This window comes from Octopus bimaculoides, chromosome 15 (genome assembly GCF_001194135.2).
Source record: "Octopus bimaculoides isolate UCB-OBI-ISO-001 chromosome 15, ASM119413v2, whole genome shotgun sequence".
Classification (NCBI taxonomy): domain Eukaryota; kingdom Metazoa; phylum Mollusca; class Cephalopoda; order Octopoda; family Octopodidae; genus Octopus; species Octopus bimaculoides.
Window position 1 is genome coordinate 38,120,517 of NC_068995.1, and position 10,206 is coordinate 38,130,722.

The window sequence follows — 10,206 nt, forward strand, 5'->3', positions numbered from 1 at the left end:
ATATATATATATATATATATATATACATAGATATATGCATATATTCATGCATTCATACACACATATAAAGACAAACATATCTAGCGGTCATGTTTGTGCAGCTAATAATAATATGGTACAATCGAAACTTTCCTTCACAGTTTACATCTTTAGGGGTAAATTTATCCCTTATTAGATAGCATCGTCATAGACATCTAGGAGAGATATGACGCACTTATCACAGGCCTTAGTCGAGGGTACTATTTCTGTCAATATTTCTGGCATTCATAGCTTGCGGAGACGTATCAATGCATAACATTCAAATGTTACAATTTTCTTCCCAATCTCAAACTAAATAGATCCGTCCAGTTACTAATGGTCATATGGAACATTTGCAAATTCAGAGTACTTGTTCAAGTGGTGTATGCTTGATCTCATGAGGTCATTGTCTTCACTGTTGAATATATAATACTACCAGCCATTATTAGTATCTTCGTAGTACTGACGCCCATGTAGTGGATTTTGTGAAATGTTTCTAATAACCCGAATATCGGTTCCAGCACTGCCACTGCGAAAACATTGCGTGATATAGTTTTATAGAATGGTGACTTTTTTTACTTCAAACCTTCTGAAGTCTCCTAATGTCATTCTGGTTCCAACATAGATAATATCCAGCGGCATTCCGAGGTAATTTTCATATTTACCATTGGTAATAGTGGAGATAGACAGACCATTGATATCCATATCAATTCTATGGCCGAAAATTTATTCTCGTTTGACAATTATTCTAACCAAACCCTATTCGTATGACTTATGAAAATGTTTTAACATGTTCAAACTACTTTTTGCTGTCATGAATAATATTCAGGAACAACTTCAAGTTCTCAACATTAAAGATGCGGGTAAAATTAATCTCTCTTTCATCTGCAGCTCCTAATATGCTTCCTTTGTATTTCTTCAACAACCTGACAAGTGGTTTGCTGCTAGCACAAAATGTTGATAAGCTCCAACAATGAAATATTCTTATTGATAGCTTAATTCTGTTAGGGGTATTAGTAGTAATTTCAGTATTTAACGATAGTTCTATAGACAATTTTGTTGTCAGCCTATCAATAATATGCCTTGCTGCTGTGAATTGTATATACAAGGGACATTTAATTAAAATGAAATAAGAATTTTAAAGCGTGTAGTATGTTTTGATTAACGCCGCTTGTAGGACATTAAGAATAAAGAAATTTTCAGTTATGTTATTACCATCCACCTAAGACATATTTTACCTAATATTTACTCTATATAACTGTGCGCAATTTTTCTCCTAAGTCGAGGCAGAAAATTCATTTGTAATGAAAACTAAGTATTCGGTTTGTCCACTCACAATAATCTGAATCTTGAAAATTCTTTTGTAAACATATTGTGTATAATATGAGAACGTATAGCCACGTGAAAAGCTGTAGTGTGTCAGGCTAAACGGATGTGAACGTGTTCAGTTGCGGTTAATCGGATTGCAAAAGCTATTAATATGGAATCTCAGATAATTGTAGATTGAAACAGTTACCTTGCAAAGCATTCACACTAGATTGAAATTTTCAGCAGTGTCTTTCAGTTCACGAAGAAAATGCCAAAGCAGGGTAACTGCATTTTAATCCGTCTGGCGATATTATAAACAACAATCTTAACATCCACAAGTAGAAGATTTTAAGCCGCACTCACATGACAAGTTAAAGATAGAAAACGACAGAAAACATGATTTGTTTTTATAAATACCTCACAAATGTTTGATTAACTTCTCTAATCCCTATTACCAAGTATGGGTTTCATCATTTCAAGTTACCTATTAATGGGGTAACCTTTTCGAAGATTAAGTATATTATGTTTGTTGATTCCTCATTAACTGACACATATATGTAGAACGTTCTGAGTACAGAAGCCAACATTTTTCAATGTTTCACCTATCATAATAACAGAAAACTACAGAAGATAAAAGTTTTCAATGTTTGGATATAGTAATTCATTGAGATATATGCGTCTATAATAACATCGTTGTAAGATGATTTTATTTTTTAAACGTTTATGGTTGGCGTGACAACAAAATATTTCAAATTCAGTCCGCTTCGGAGAAGATTTGTCTTCCTACCTCCAAACTGTTTTATCAGAGGCGCTCTTACAAAAATACATATTGCGCTGCTGGCCAGTGAAAAGTTTTAACTCATTAATTTTATGAATCAGCATGTCGGATTGTATTGTTGTAAACATAATTTCAATCCTAGCCTAAAGCTATAAGCCTCTGTTGATAGAATTTTATGTAAATGCTACGAATAAAATACAAGAATATCATTCACCATGTGTTATCAATCGACATTTTCTTGAGGGTATGAATTTTAACATACATTTTTTTTCTTAATTCCCTTTTGTGTTATTACGTATAATTAAATATCAGTATTTTTTTCTTGTTATTTAATGTGTGTAATGCTCGATATTTTATCACAGTGTGTGTACATTTAATACAATTTGCATCCATGATACAATTCCAATTATTAGAGATTAAGTATATACACACCTGCCAGGGAGAACATTGGACATAAGTCCTTAGTAATTGGAGGTAATGACACAGTTTCAGTCCCTATATCAATTCGTTCTTGGGGACAAATAATGGTTGTATTGCTAAAATCTCATTCTGCCGCCATTTAGCTGCAGTTGCAAACGCAGTGTTTGGGATCGTAGGTAATTTCCTTTTATGATTGATTCGGAATGTTCAATACCGTATGAGTGAAAATTAATGGGGAGGACCTGTTAAAATGATCGAGTATATTTGTGAAATAGATGACTGTGTATATCTATGTATATGAGTATGCATGTATATGTAGAACGTAGACGGTATACTTCAGATTAGAATGCAATCATCAGTGAGAAACAAAAAAACAATAATAAAGAGAAATAAATAAATGGAAAGAAATATAGTTGACACCTAAGACATTTACAATATGCTTTATTATATGCTTGAAAGGCGGCAAACTCCCAGAATCGATAACATTACTTCCGTCTTTATGTTCTGAGATCAAATTTCTGCCGAGGTGGACATGGCCGTTCATCATTTCGGGACCGATAAAATGAGTACCAGTGGAGCACTGGTGTTGATGTAAACGATCTAAGCCATTTTCAAAGATTGCTGGTCTTATGTCCAAATTTGAAACCAATGCACATCATTCACTGCCTGGAAAATATAAGAGTCAATCTCAACGTCACTATTATTATACATATAATATAAATATAATAAAATATTGAGTTTTGTAAATGGTAAAAAAAAAACTTTAAAATTTGTATATTTATCGCTTCCTAACATCGCACAAACGGAATAAACTCCTGTCAAGTTAAATATAGTACTCAGTTTATAGACTGTTATAGACTGTGACATCACATTAAAGTAAGTTGTAGTGAAAGAGTACACAAATACACAGATACATGTACGCGCACACACACACACACACACACATGTATGTATATCTATATATAAGCATGCTCACACACACATGTACATATACATACAAACACACATATATACATATATATGTCTACGCATACACGCACATACACACACATATATACCCATGCACGCATCACTACGCTCATATATACATCTATACACGCACACACACACATACGCGGATGTACAGAATCCAGTTTATACGCACATGCAGATACATAAGCGGAAAATTTATAAACAAATAAAAACACATACGCAATAAATGCATATATCATTATGTTCATATAAACACCTCTATACGCGCATACGCATACATACGCAGATATACAAAACTTAGTCTGTACGCACATGCACATACATTCGGGGATAGACGTATATATAAATAAAAACATATACGCAAAAAGCATAAACCGTCAAACATTAACATTCACCGCAAAACTTGAATATACAAATGAGTTATATATGTATATACACAAATACACCCTCCTGTCTGTCTAACACATGTACACCTGCAGATATATAAACTTATATGCATACATATATGCATGAAGGAAGGAGACAACTACAACTGGTTAGAGTCTTGCACTCGTATATATACAATCATTCGTACACATGCATATATGCACGCACATTTACATTAAGTATATACTATACGCGCATAAGTCACACAGTTATAAAGGGAGAAATATAATATACAGAAAAAATATATTAAGTAATACAATATATATAAATATATAAGAGATGTTACGACATATGAAAGGCTTGTACGTGGACGTAATATAAAAAGCAGGGTCTATCTGTGATAGCGCAAGAGAACAAAAGATCAGATTGTCAGTAGTTTCTACTGTCTTACGGCCGTTTCTGAGAAGAAGCAACGAAATCCTATGTTTCATCTCCATCTTCTCACTGTTATGCAGGGATGGACAGATAAAGTTTGAATGATGAATGTGCCTCCAGGAATCTTCAGACGGTCTAAGTGGTTCTCTTTCCTATACCTGAATAATTTTAATAAGTTGTGCTTCACTAACATCCTCATGTTAGCACTTACTCTTTTTTGTCCTTTTAAAAAGAGAAACACACTGTACCTATAGCTAACTGTTTCTGATATGTATTAACCCTCACAACTACTTATACCAGCTGAAGAAGACTAGAGGAACATTCATCCTCCAAACTTTATCTGCCTATCTCTGCCGAACACTGAGATGGAGATGGCATGGAGGATTTCATTTCCTCTTGGAAGAAACGGCCGTTAAGAGCTAGAACCTTGTGAGAATCTGATCTTTTGCTCTTTTGTTCTTTTCTGTAATGTTAGTACATATGCATGTAACATAGAGTTATTACATGTGTATGTATTCTTGTAATAATGTTTTGTACATAATTATAGGGTTAATGTTTTTTTGTATTTTTTCCACACATATTTTTCTGTTTTCTCCCCTCCACCCTGTTTTTTCCTGTACGGCTATAGGCACATACACAGAACCTTATATGTGCGCGTTTGTGCGTGTGCGCGTTTATGCGTGTGCGCGTGTGTATATATGTATGGCTCTTGTGTCTGTGTGTGCCCTTCACCCTTTGACAACTACTGCTTGTTTTCTTACGTCCTCGAAAATTATGGGTTCGTTCATAAAAAAGAACACCGATAGAATAAGTACTAGGCTTAAAATAGTTTTTCCTGACATCGATTTCTTCCACTAAAACCTCTCAAGACTGTGCCTCATCATAGCTGCAGTGAAATGACTAAAGGAAGGAAAATGTACAAATCTCTGTTTGTTGTTAATGGAATTGTGTAGGTTGAAGCTGTACGGAAATCCATTGACTGAATTGTACCAGCAGCTAAACAAAAAATCGTTCCACGCGAAAAGCCTGCATTACTGTCGAAAACAGACTTACAACTATCTCATGAAGGTGCCGTTGCTTGTGGGTCACATTATTTGTTTTATCCAACACGTGTAATCTGATCTTCAAACGAAGGATATTCGGTAACCCACAGAAAGACATATGCATATGTATAATATATATAATTCATATATAACATTGTATAGATTAGTAGGTAAGAAAATTCATATATAACAACTTGAAGGTAGAATTGGAAGAGTGGTTTAACGGTGCATACATGATGAAGTTAGTCTTTATGCTTGAGCTATTAACTAATGCTTATATTTACAAAGATTACTAATTTAACGACTCATGTGTTGATGAGTTGCAAAAAACATAACATTTACTATTGGTGAATCAATATTTCCTTGCGTTCGATATTGACTGCCGCAATATCTGATAGCAAATAAATGTATACTTTCCTACCATGCCGGATATCTCGAGCACAAAGTAATCAAGATAAAATCGGACACGGTACGCTACATGTAAGCGCTAGGCGTGGCTTTGAAGTAAGAGACTTGGTTCCAAACCACACTGTCCTGGCTTCAATCCTACTGCCTGGCATCTTGGACAAGTGTCTTGTACAAAGCCTTGTGAGTAGATTTTTTAGACGGAAAATAAAATAAGTCCGTCGTATACACTTGTGTCTATATGCGTGTATATAATATATATATGTATGTATGTGTGTTTGTGTGTGTGTGCGTATGTTCCTCATTGATTCGAAAACTGTGTTTCAGGTTTTGACGTATGAGATATTAAAAAACCCAGTAATATTTCAGTTGCCAAATAAAGTTTGATTTTTGTGCAACACTTTTTTTTACTACAAAACTTATCTTGAAAACGAAATCGGGTCGCACAATTTTGAGGTCCTTAGTTAATGAGGGCACCTCTGTCTGAACAATCTTCAAATACATTGAGTTTTACCAGAGACTGAAACTTCGCAGATATTCCTTTATTAGTATTTGGTAGATAATCTTTTAATGTGTAAGTGTTTGTCTGTGTTTTGTTTAGCCGAGATTTGCCTGTGATGTTGCAGACCCAATGCATAATGTTTTTTTTTTCATTCTGAAATATTGTAAATCCGTGTCCAATTGGGCAATAACTGCTAATCTATATAGAAACTTTCTGGCGATATTGGAGAAAAAATTCCCAGCTTCACATAAATAAAGTATACTTTTCTCCTGTAAGAATATCAGTCTCATATTCCATTCTTCCGAATCTGGTTACGATGATAACTCACCTGAACAGGACAAATATAATAATAGCCCGTAGGATTGATAATTGTAATATTAGATTAACCCCTAATAACAACTCTAATAATCATAATCATTTAAATATCAATACTACTAATGATAACAGAGCGAAACCTCATTCTGACAGTAATAATAATAATAATAATGATGATGGTGATAATAATAATAATAATAATAATAATAATAATAATAATAATAATAATAATAATAATAATAATAATAATAATAATAATAATAATTACACCCAATAATTACACCAATAATTACACCCAAAAGTGGAGACATAATCAGTGATAATAATTCTTTAAATTTTAACTGTGATGATTCTATAATTATTAATATGATGAGAAAAACTAATAATAATAAAGGCAAATGCAATTGTAGGTATAAAAAATCCCCCTGTCCGACGTATAGCAAATAACATTATAAATAATTGTACATTTTGATAGAAACTGATAATTTTACTTATATCGGGCGCTCTGTAAATATGAAAAAAATTTGAACAAGCTCCTTTCATCCTTTAGAATAAAACATAAAGCGAGCAGTACACCATTCTCTATGAGAATCAATGTAAAGTGGGGTATAATGTGTAGAGCTCTACCATACCGAAATAGCCGATACGAGTGTGTTCTATGTTGTATGGAAAAGTACGAAGTATTCAAATATAGAGATAAAGACAACCTAATTAATAATACATTAGATCTTAGTGTGTCATGTGTTCATAGTATCACCAGTACATTTAAATACTTTAGAAGCAGTAAATAATAAATACCGCCTATTCTCTCTATGAGGACATACTCACTGTGTCCTATCATTCATATCTTACTTTCTGTAATATTATGACCTGTTTAGTAATGTGTTCTAGTGACCCTTAGAAGTGTAGCGAACTCTAGTGAACTTCCTCTCTCTATCATATAACAGACATAAGAACGTAACAGGTAACAGTTAAACTTTGGGGTTGTTTTGTACCCCGTGGTGTCTACCACACCGACTGGTTGGTATTGGCGAAATTTGTCTCTTACTGAATCGTTCAAACATACTTACATACATACATACATACATACATTCACACATACTGTCTGCCTCATGCTATACACCTCGATACATTTCCGTGATTTCAACTTAGATGGACGTAGGTCCATCACGTTTGCACATCAAGTTTTGCTGGCTAAGTGACCTTTTTCACCTCTTCACTACAGAAATATCTTCCTTTTATTGTCTATTTTGCATCCCAAAACTACTTCGTGGGGGGTATCAGTAGCGAACTCTAGTGAACTTCCTCTCTCTATTATATAACAGGCATATGGATCACTTGTTCTCCACCCAATTAGTTTATACCTTACTCATTGTAATTCCTCTGCCTAAATTGTGATTCTCCGTATAATTAATCTCTTACCCTTACATAGTATATTGAGTTCATCACTCTATTTATTAGACATTGAAGCTCTATATAGCAGTTAATATAACCCCCTCCCCTTAGAATTAGCACTACTTCATTAATTCATTATCAATTATTAATTTGATATTTGTTTTTCTCTTCTTCATTTTATCTCTCCTCATTTATATTTTATTATTTGTTTAATCAATAGAACCCATCATAAATTTTGACAATTTTTAGCAATTTTTAAATACCAGATTTTAAAATATCATTTTTAACATATCAGCATTCACATTGCAGGTTACCTTATATATATGATCCACTAAATATTTTATTCCTTTAGTAAATCATATTTAAGGCACTCTCTCGTGATTTGACCTAATATAACATTTGAGTTGAACAGATTATTCCGTAACTTAAACTAGGAAATAATTATTTATAATTTAAAATGTTATAATCCAGAAAATTTACACCCTATTAATTATTACAATATTTATCTACTCATTTCCTAAATTAATTCCTTTCATATACGGTGATAAAGAATATGTTCATATATTTACTACCAGTGGATTTTATATTTCGCACCCCACCTAAGTATAAAATATATTAATCTAAGAACTATTATTACTTTTTATCTTTACGTATATTTTATTGTATAGCTTACTAATATTTTTAAAACTTTGTTTCCCTTTTCGCTTTGTTTATATCAAACTCTGGTATATTTATTTTTATCTCTCTCCCTTTATTTAAAATAAAGATCTTTTTATATTTTTTTCTATATATATCTTTATATTTGCTGATATTTTTTAATATTATTTTTAATATATTTTATGTTTTTAATATCATTTATAGTTAAAACTTTGATGTATTGTTCCATACATATATATCTTTATATTTTATATATTTTTATATTAGTTTATATTTTAAAAAAATAGTTTTCTATATTATCTTATAATTTAAAATTCTTTCATTTTAATTTTTTAGGTTTTATATCCTATATATTTTATATATCTTTTAAATATTTCTTTAAAGATTATATATTTACAGTTTATATTTTATATACCTTGTCGCAAATTTTTTGTTCATACGCTTATATTTTAAATACATTATATTCTTTAGTAGCTTTTGAGCTGAAATTCTGTATTTTTTTTTATAAGAGACTCATTTATATATTGCTTAAATGATTTTTCTTCACTTTATTTCTAATAATTTAAAATATATTTTATTCACCACCTGTGTATCTAATTTCTAAATTTTTGTAATGCTATAACATTATAACTATGGTAAATTGGCATATTCCCCTCTTGTTTTTTTTTTCTATTGTGAGTTCATTACCACCCCTATTTTATTTTATAATTTTATACCATTATTTCTCAAGGTCCTTAATACGGTAATGACCCTAAGTAAATTCACCTTCCTCTATCTTACTTCTTCTCACTATCATCTCCTCCCTACCACTCACTCCATTTTTACTAACCTATGCCTTGACCATTTTGTGAAGATTAAGCCTACACATAGTCCCATCACTGGCCTAGCATTAATTACTTATTTCACTACTGACCAGTAAACATAAACGACTTGTAATAAAAATCTAGACGATTGGAGCCGATCATTTCACCATTGTTAGAAGTTTAAATAACTGGGTCACTTGGATCAATTATCTCCTCCCACTACTATAAACTCTTATAATCCTTATAGTCTTCTTTCTTCTGACCAAATATATGCTTATCTGATAAGTTCATTCTGCCAACCGAATGGTAAAGGGATTAATGTAAATATTTTTACTCCGTGTATTTGTTAACTATGTTTAATATATTGAACTGTCCTTTATGTTTGAAGATCAAGTATTTTTTTTGCAATGATGTAATGTTCTCATTAATCAAATAAAAGAGTCGTTCGAAACGGCCGTAATGAATTGACACCTGTATCTTTGTTACTCATATTTTATTCACCTATCCAGGAATCTACACTTCGTAAATATTATAGACAGTATTTTTAATATAAAGTACATGTCCGAATAGCTAAGAGCAGATTCCTTCATTCAACTGGGTCCAATTATCTGCATACACTGCAAGAACATCATGTTGCCGGCACTTTAGCACCAAGTCTGATATTTACTTAATGTTGTTGGGTATTCATATTATTCAGACCTAACCAGATACCTCAGTTTATGTAACTAATTCAACCGAATCTTAATGGTTATATATATATATATATATATACACACACACATATATATA